Consider the following 9,917-nt stretch of genomic DNA (forward strand, 5'->3'; position numbering starts at 1 on the left):
TTTTTTCAATATTTATACTTTATATCTTTATAAAAATTTATTATATTTATTTACTTCTTTATTGTTCATAATATAACATGTTACTTGATGTATATGAGATAGAATTTAACGTGACATGTTAAAACGTATTTTAGTTAATATAAAATTATGTATTTTAATGTGATAATGATGTAAAACAAAAATTGAAAAAACAAATTACATATCATAAATTAAATAAATAACTATAAATGTAAATATTAAAAATATTTTTTCATGGTATATAATATATAATAATATAATTAAGTCAAAAAATATTCAATATTGGGCTTATTTCGAAGGTATTGATGTGACGATTATAATGGTGTAACTTGTTAAAATTAAAACGTATTTTTTAAATATATTTTAATTGATATACGATTATATATGTTAATTTGATCAGGGTATAAAATGAAAAATTTAAAAGGAAATAACGTAAAGTAAATTAATTAATTAATTATAAGGATATAAAATGTAAATTTAAATTTTTAAAATTAAAAAAAGTGAATAGGTGTGAGTGTGTGAGGAGAGTAATATGTGAGGGAGATAGTGTGAGAGGAGATGGTATGTGAGAGGGGAACATTTGAGAGGGGTAGAAAGTCATCACGGGGTGGCAATATCAACCCCTTTTTAATGTGTTTGGATGTGCGAGTCTACGTGCCTTTCCATGGGGTAGAGTTGTCTTATTCGATATTAATTTATTATAATATTTGAATACTTTTATACAGAAACTTTTGAATGATGTATTGTTACTTTTATTTACTTTTAAAAGCTAGATAAATTTATCAGAAAATAATAACAAAGAGTGGTGTTTGATTGGTTTAAGTTTGGCTCCAAAGTTCAAAAGTACCAGGAGGTCTCGGATTTAAATCCAAGGAGGAATGAAAATCCCCTTGTGGCCACGGGGGTTCAAATACGGTGATTTAGGGCTATCTGCAAAGCAGGTGGTCGTCCTGAGATTAGTCGGCTCGTATAGCGGGTTAGATATCCAGGTTAATCAAAAAAATATATATATATAAAAGGAAAATTTACTTAAATAATTATTTATCCATTTAAATTGATCTTCTAATCATTTCTTTTCCGGATTTAACCAAATGTCATTACGTCTGTAATATCCACATCCGTAATATTGCGGACCTGACTAAAAGACAAAAAGAATTATTAGATTCAATCCAGGTATGCAATTGCGATGGCGAGGTCCGCAATTGCAATGGTGCCACTTCCTAACCTGGTGGAATTTGAATTATTTTTTGTGTTTAGCCAATTCCGTAATATTACAGATGTGGATATATATTACAGACGTAGTGATATTTGAGTAGATCCGAAAAAGTGATAACTCAAATCTTTTCCATATCAATATCTATGAAACTAGGCGAATCAATTTCCGTATATAAAATGAAAGTTCAATTGTAAAATTAAATTATATTAATCGGTTGGTATGTGTCAAAGTGTCAACACGTTTATATAGAAAAAAACATATGATCTGATCGTAAAAAGTGTTTCTAAAATCTTGCATTGGAAATGCACTTACTAACCACTTATTTGTTGAAAGCCAAATTACCTTTTCAAGTTATATGGAGCTTTTATGCATAATAATTAGTTTCAAATGCTTATCCGATAATTAAGCTCTTAACAGTAAAAGTCAATATTTTTACTTAATTTAATGGGTTGGGTTTTAGTCCATTAAGACAACATCGAATGTAACATTTTTATCTAGTAAATGCTTACCAGAAAAGTTTCGTTACTCTCACTTACCGAGTAAGACTCTTGGTCCTTGTCATCGCTTTTACCTGGTAAGATTAACAATTCTTGTCGTATTCATCCGATAAAATTAAGGGACCAATAAACACTTACCGGATAGTCGCAACCGTATGATAAGCGGTCCCAAAGTTCGATAAGGGAAACTTTAATCTAAATACCATATTTTAGTTTGCTCTTGGAAAAAATCTGATTGGACTTTTTGACCTAGACCAAAGCACTACAAAATCCATAAAAACAACTCCAATTACTTGTATGTATATGTACATACTCACCGGATGAAAAGCTACCAATGTGTTCCTTAGTTTTCATTTTTTTTGCAGGATCTGGACACTTGATCAATTTAATCTCAAACTCACCCATTTATCGCGTTTGATAAGGGGATTGATCAAGTGCATCTGGATGATGCATTTCATTCTAATGTGTATCCAAGGGTGAAGATCACCGAAACTCGATCCTATATACGCACACACACTACTAGAAAACTAACTATTTCCGGAAAAATATCCAACGGAAAAATCCGCCAGAAAAAATAGTAGCGGATTTCTAGCGGAAATCAAAAAAGTTGACTTTCGCCAAAAATACACCACTATTTATATTCCGGAGTTATTTCAGGCGGATTTCCGACGGATTGTATAAATTAAATATTTGAGAAATTATTAACGCTAATTACAATAAATTACCGGCATATTTTTTATTATTTTATTAAGATTAATGTCCGCCAACCACAAGGGTGGTGCTTGATTGGTTTGAGCTTGGCTCCAAAGGTCAAAAGTACCAGGAGGTCTCAGGTTCAAATTCAAAGAGGAATAAAAATCCTCTTGTGGCCATGGAGGTTCAAATGCGGTGACTCCGGGCAATCTGCAAAGCAGGTGCTCGTCCTGGATTAGTCAGCTTGCATAACGGGTTGGATATCCAGATTAATAAAAAAAAAAAAATTAAGGTCCGCCGGTAATCCTCCGTAAATAATTAAAGATTAAAATTTATTATTTTAAATTACCGGCAGATGACGGTGGCCGCCGGTAATTTAAAATAATAAATATTTCAAGATTTTTTAAAAAAATATTACTGTTTTCTGGCGGCAATTTTCCGACGGATTTCCGGCGGGTATTTGAATATTTTTTTATTATATAACTTTAAGCTCATATATCTGTTTTTTAATTGTAGGTTGTGCATAACGGAGAATGATATCTCTAGGGCACAATAAGATTTTGTATTTGCGTTATTYTTTTTCGTTACATAGCTTGGTAGTTGATACTTGATACTCATATAAATACTTGTACAACTTCGAATTTTGTTCTATCGAATCACTCTCGTATATGCTTCTAAATGTAATATTACAGTAGGATTTTATAATTGGATGATGCGTCTCGCATTATAGTCATTTAGGACGCTTGTAGTATTAATTAATATAGCCTATTATGACACTTTTTTAGTACTTAGTTCATTTTATAGGACACTAAAATTTGTTTCATAAAACCATTTTTTGGGACATTGAATTTCGTCCTATAAAAACATTTTTTGGGAYGCCCATATTTGTTTCTAAATGTAAACATTTTGTGACAACATAAAGTGTCCTATATTATAGTCTATTAGGACACTTTTTAGTGTTACTAAAACCATTTTATAGGACTATGGGTTNGGACACTTTTTAGTGTTACTAAAACCATTTTATAGGACTATGGGTTTTGTATCATAATCCTAGAGTTTTTTAGGACACTCAAATTCATCCTATTAACCTAATRCAACACCTTTAGATGAGACACACACATTTTTTGTCCTATAAACTTAAAAGTCCTATTAACTACTTTATTAGGACACTAATGAGTGTCCTATAAAGCCCTTTTTGTTGTAGTGAATAGATGTTAGTTGGGCTTTAACGGTTCTATTGGGCTTTAATGGTTCTTATTAAGTTTTTACTGAATCTATTGGGTTTTATTTGGTCATATTGGGTTGTTGGACTTTAATGGTTCTTATTAAGTTTTTACGGTTCTATTGGGCTTTAGTGGTTCTTATTGGGTTTTACGGTTCTACTAGTAGTAGTAGCAGTAGTAGTAGTAGTAGTAGCAGCAACAGTAGTAGGAGTAGCAGTAGGAGCGGCAGTAGTAGCAGCAGTAGTAGTACTAAAAATCCGGTGGATTACAGGAGGATTTTTCTGTCGGAAAATGAAATTTTCAAAATTTTCAAGAAAAACCAGTTTTTCAAAAATTTTAAAATATTTCCGGCATACATATCCATCAGAAAATTCTAAAATAAAACCATATCCTCTTTCTCAGATCGACAACCACTGTTTACCCCAAATCTCAAATCGACTCAATACGGACATCCGCCGACTTCCTTTCCTTGCCACCGACCTCCTGCCCTACCGCCAACCTCCTTCATCTGCCGCCGACCTCCTCACCTTTGCCGGTATGTATATATAATTTTATATATGTAAATATGTACTATATGTATATATGATTTTATGTATGTATATGTAAATATATGTATGTATATATTTGTCTTGTTATGAAAGTTATTGGTGAATGAACAATTTGGATTTATATAATTGCTTAAGATTTATTTCAAAATTTTCAAAAATGTTAATTTGAATTCTGTTGTTTAAAATTATTATAGGATATGTCACTAGTAGAATTTGTTAATAACATGTTAGCATTAACTCTATTCTTGAAAATTGTTTTTAAAATTGTTATTTATTAGAAATGATTTGTCAATTGTTGGGTAAAAGTTGAGATTTGTATTTATAGGTCTAGTTGAGGTATATTTTGTGTTAGAAATGGGTTGTAAATTGTTGGGAATACGTTAAGATTTGTATCCATAGATCCAATTGAGGTATATTTTGTGTTAGAAATAGGTTGCCAATTGTTGGGCAAACGTTAGGACTTGCATTTATAATTCTAATATATGTACATTTCAAATTCTATTTAATAACACAATTTCGTAAACTTGTAGCTATGTCGACTAATACCGATAGAGGACGGATGTATAAACGAATAAATAGGAACGGGACTATAAATCTAATTTTCCAAATCGAAATAGTTGGATTTTTAGATTTTGCTTTCTCTAATGAGCGATCTATAGCAAGACGTCCTTGTAAGAAAATGTCAACTTTAAAAGTTTAAAAATAGAGATGAGATTCATATAGACTTGTTAAGAAAAGGATTCATGATCAATATAGTCATTGGTATGCACATAGTGAATTAGAACCCGAACTTCAACAACCACAACAAACAGTAGTGGATCGAAGATTATAATAAGTTTGTTGGTGTTGAACAGATGGTTATGGATCAAAATGTTCTCGGTACATCAAGTACGTGGGACGATCAAAAACCAAATTAACATGCACAACGTTTCTATGATATGTTACGAGTTGCAGACGAGCCGTTGTGGGAGGCATGCTAGAGATTTTCAAAGTTACAGGCTGCGGCAAGGTTTTCGAATTGGAAGACAGATTGCAATGTACCATAGAACATCCTATAATTGTAACCATTCTATGGTAAAAGAAATGTCACATGACGGTGAACAACTGGTTGGTCGTTTTTACGGGACAAAAAAATGTTGAAGGAACTTGGTATTCGGAAAGAAAAGATATATGCTTGCAAGAACCAATGCATGCCATTCTATAAGGAATATGCTGATGACAACAGTTGTCGAATATGTGGGGAGTCTCATTACAAGACAATCGGTCGAAACAATAAGATGCCTAATTTGGTTTTGACGTATTTATCGGTTACACCAAGATTACAACGGTGGTATTTGTGTAAGAAAATAGCAAATGATATGACTTGACACCATGATCATCAAACTGAGACGGAAAAGATGGTACATCCGAGTGATAGGGAGGTTTGGAAACATTTTGACATGACACATCCCAATTTTGCTCAAGAGATTGGCAATGTTCGTTTGATTCTATGTACAGATGGTTTCAACCCCAATAACTCGAGCTCAAATCCTTACTCTTACAAACTACAATCTACCACCTTGGATGTGCATCAAAGACTGGAACTTCCACCTGGCTTTGCTGATTCTTGGCAAAAAGAGCCGTGAACAGAACTTGGATGTGTTTCTTCGGCCCTTGATCGACGAGTTTAAGATGTTATTCTTTGACGATGTCGTTACCTATGATGATTATCAGCGAACGAATTTCACAATGAGGGTCGTACTATTATGGAAGGTCAGTGACTTCCCTGCGTATGCCATTCTCTTTGGTTGGAGCATACATGACTAGTTAGCTTTCCCATATTGCATGGGTAATGCATGTGCATTCCAGTTATGAAGCTCGTGCTGGTTTGACTGTCATCGCAAGTTTCTGCCAATGAGGCACTCGTTCAGGCGTGATAGGAACCAATTTCTTGTTGAACATGTCAAAGAAGTTGATCCACCTCCTGTGCTAACTGGGGAGAAAATATGGGCTCAAGTTTGTAGACTTCTTACGGTCTATGAAGGAGTCCCACAAGGATCAAGGCAATATAGAAAGCCTATGGGTTTTGGGGTAACCTACAATTGGGTAAAGAAGAGCATTTTCTAGGAGCTGCCATATTGGCACACTTTGTTGATCCGACACAACCTAGATGTAATGCACATTGAAAAGAATGTGTTTGAAAATCTCTTTTACACCATAATGGACACCCCAAAATCAAAGGACAACATAAAAGCAATGATTGACATTGAAGAATACTGCAATCGATCGGAGTTGCATATAAGGGAGGAACAAAATAAATCTTTAAACCAAAAGCTTCCTACACATTGAACAAAGAGCTGGTGGGAAAGGTGTGTGAATGGTTGAAGAAGCTAAAATTTCCAGACGGCCATGCTTCTAACAAAGGTGCATTAGTAAACGTTGAAGATGGTAGTTTCTATGACTTCAAAAGTCATGATTGTCATGTGTTCTTGCAAAGACTGCTCTCTCTTTCTATAAAAGAGATGGTACCGACTCTGATATGGGATGCTATCACTGATATTTGCACATTCTTTCGTACAATATGCTCGAAGGTGTTATACGTTGACGACTTACAACAATTACAGACAAGTATAGTGGAAATTATCTGCAAGTTGGAAAGACTCTTCCCACAGGGATTCTTTAATTCCATGGAACACCTTGTGGTATATTTGTCACGTGAAGCAATAGTTAGAGGTCCGGTTTAATATCGATGGATGTATCTCTATGAGAGACATCTAGGGTCGTTGAAAAGGACAGTGAGAAACAGAGCAGGGGTAGAAGGGTCAACTGTAGAAGCATATTTGGTTAATGAACTATCTACCTATTGCTCGTTGTATTTTAGAACAACGGTTGAGACACGGCTGAACCGTGAGCCTCGAAATTTTGCCCCCGATTGTTCATCTTCGGACTAATGGTTAAAGATATTTAAAACTTTGTGTCGAGGATTATTTGATAAAGGTTGAACACATGTTAATCTATCGGATGAAGATATGCACAAAACTCACACATACATTATACTGAGTTGTGAAAAAGTTTTTCTGTTCATAGACATTTTCAATACAGAGATTAAAACTAGAGAACCATATATTGATGAAGTGGGGCTCGGCAAACATAGAGGCGATCACTTTGCTGGATGGTTTCATACCCACGTAAGTGTATACATATTAACTTTTATTCATCAGTCGGACCCTGCTTCCGATCATGTGAGGATTTTGGTTTACAAACCGATACGTACGGTTTGGAGACACCCAAGGTTATTTGTAAACAATTACAAGTTCCATACGATAGATCATGGTAGAAATCGCACCACATATAATTGCAGTATGCATGAGAGGGTCTTGTTACTCAGATTTCGAGGCCAACTACTATGAATAGTTGGATGAAGTCCTATATATAGAATATCATGGGTATCAATTCAGCTGTTATGTTATCTCAATATTCAAATGCACATGGTTTGATACATTTAACAACGTCCGATTTAACCCAAAACATAATCTCGTGGATGTCAAACATAAATCAAGACTTCGTTCAGACGACCCGTTTATCCTAGTACCACAAGTTGAATAAGTCTATTATGTACCATATCCATCGAATTCATTAAAAGATTGGTGGTCTGTGATGAAGACAAAGCCAAGAGGGGTCTATGACTTAGCATCAAGTACACCTGAAGTACCATCAGATAAAAATATGGACGAGGAACAGTTTTTCCAGAAAAATGATAGAATAACCCAAGCTGGGAAAAATGAAGATGTGCAAGAACCCATCCATCTTGTCACAATGGAAGACAATATCGAAATTGCCAATGATCGTCGCGACAATTGGCATGTTGATGAGAGTAGTGATGAAGACGAGGAGTTCCAAGATTCGGATAGTGACTCTGACGACAAAGAACTTGACTTGTCTGATTACTCATCCGATGATTAAATACTATGTTAATTTTAGTCTTACTAAACTTTGTCTTATAGTTTTAAATATTTATTGTTTCCATATTTTAAATCTTAGTAAACTACTGTTCAACATTTGTTATTGTGTGGAATCTTACATTATGTTCTATACTTGAATTATTGTTGTATATTTTCTAACGTTGCTTTGTAGAAAAATCAACAATGTCGTGTACTCGGTTTATTGGTCGAGGTAGTGGCAGTACACCTCCTAGCCGTGGTACGGGAAGAGCCTCTAGTAGTGTTTCGGCACACCCGGAGGAGCTAGAGTCTAGTCGTGGTAGCGCTGCTCCGAAGCCGCTTCCACAACATAGGACGGGAACTGCATCCGCAACAAAGAGTAAACACATTTCTATCTTTTAATTGATAAAAATAATTGGTCGTTGTAATGAAGCTAATTCAATTCATTATATAGCTTTTACGACACCAGAGTTATCTGTCGAATCACCAAGATAAACCGAAAGCTGCTTGATGGACCATGAATCACTTGGAAAAAAAAATCCATTCGTAGTATATATTCAACTTGTTATATTTGTTCTATTTTGTTGAACCTAAGAATCGACTAAATTTTTATGTACAGTGCTACTACACTTGGGATCCGGCTTTGGACGCCCAGATTCAAGAGATATGGGAGAGAAAGGCAGCAAAGCCATATAATGACAATTTGAGTGTCGCAAGGAAGAAAGCTGGAGAAAAATCAAAGAGGCTTACACATTAGATTAAAGAAAAATAGCAACACTAAAACACAAGGCTTGCGCATTTGTCTCTCTAGACCATAATACATATATTGCAATTTTAGAGGGGATGACAATTACAACATGGTAGAAGTCAACAACTTAGCACTAATGTGTGTTTTTTTTTGGGGTGGGGGAGATTATGCCATAAATTGTCAATTTCATGTATTTAGACTCATTGATTAAGTAGTAAGGAGAGGTAGATGCTAATGTTAACTAAAGTTTAGGGTTGCTCAGTTGCCCCAAAAGTAATTGGTGACATAAGATTCCATTAGAAAACAAAAGCAAGTTTTATCGGTGATATAATTAATGAGATCAACTATATTGTATGGATCTCTACGTTAATCGATAAATAATATGCTAAAAGATATGTAAGTTGAAGAAAAAAGCAGGTTAAGATACCAAAAATGCACTCACACGAAGCATACAATAGAACACAACGACAAGCATACAATAGAACACAACGACGTAGGTAACTATCATGGAGACGAAATGCAAATTTTAAGACTATATTTTTTATATAGAAAATGGATAAGCCAAAATCTACAATTTTCACAAAATGTAATCAACTCCAAGAGTAAATTATTATTACAAGTAGTATATGTTGATTTGATGGAAGATAGTAATAATAGCAAATCATGATTGGACATTTTATAACAGAATTGAATAATATTCATTTCAAGGAACATAATAATGATAGAGAATCGTGATTGAACAGCCCAAATACTCTCCTAGTATAGAAGAAATTGATGCAATGATTATTGTCACACGACAAAAATACACAAAAGTCAACAAACTTTTAATAAAGATTGATGTAATTTTATTTTATTGTATTGTATTGTATTAATATTTATTTTAACTATTATAATTTATATTAAACCCTAATCCAAACACCCACATCAATTAAACCCAAAAACAAATTCAAATGATCTAAACACCAAAATCAAAATTAAAATCAAAATCAACATTAAACTTAATTGATGAATCACATCCAAACAAACAAAAACCCAAATAAAAGAAATCCTAAAC

This window comes from Cynara cardunculus (assembly GCF_001531365.2).
Source record: "Cynara cardunculus var. scolymus isolate 2C chromosome LG 10, CcrdV1, whole genome shotgun sequence".
Taxonomy (NCBI): Eukaryota; Viridiplantae; Streptophyta; class Magnoliopsida; order Asterales; family Asteraceae; genus Cynara; species Cynara cardunculus.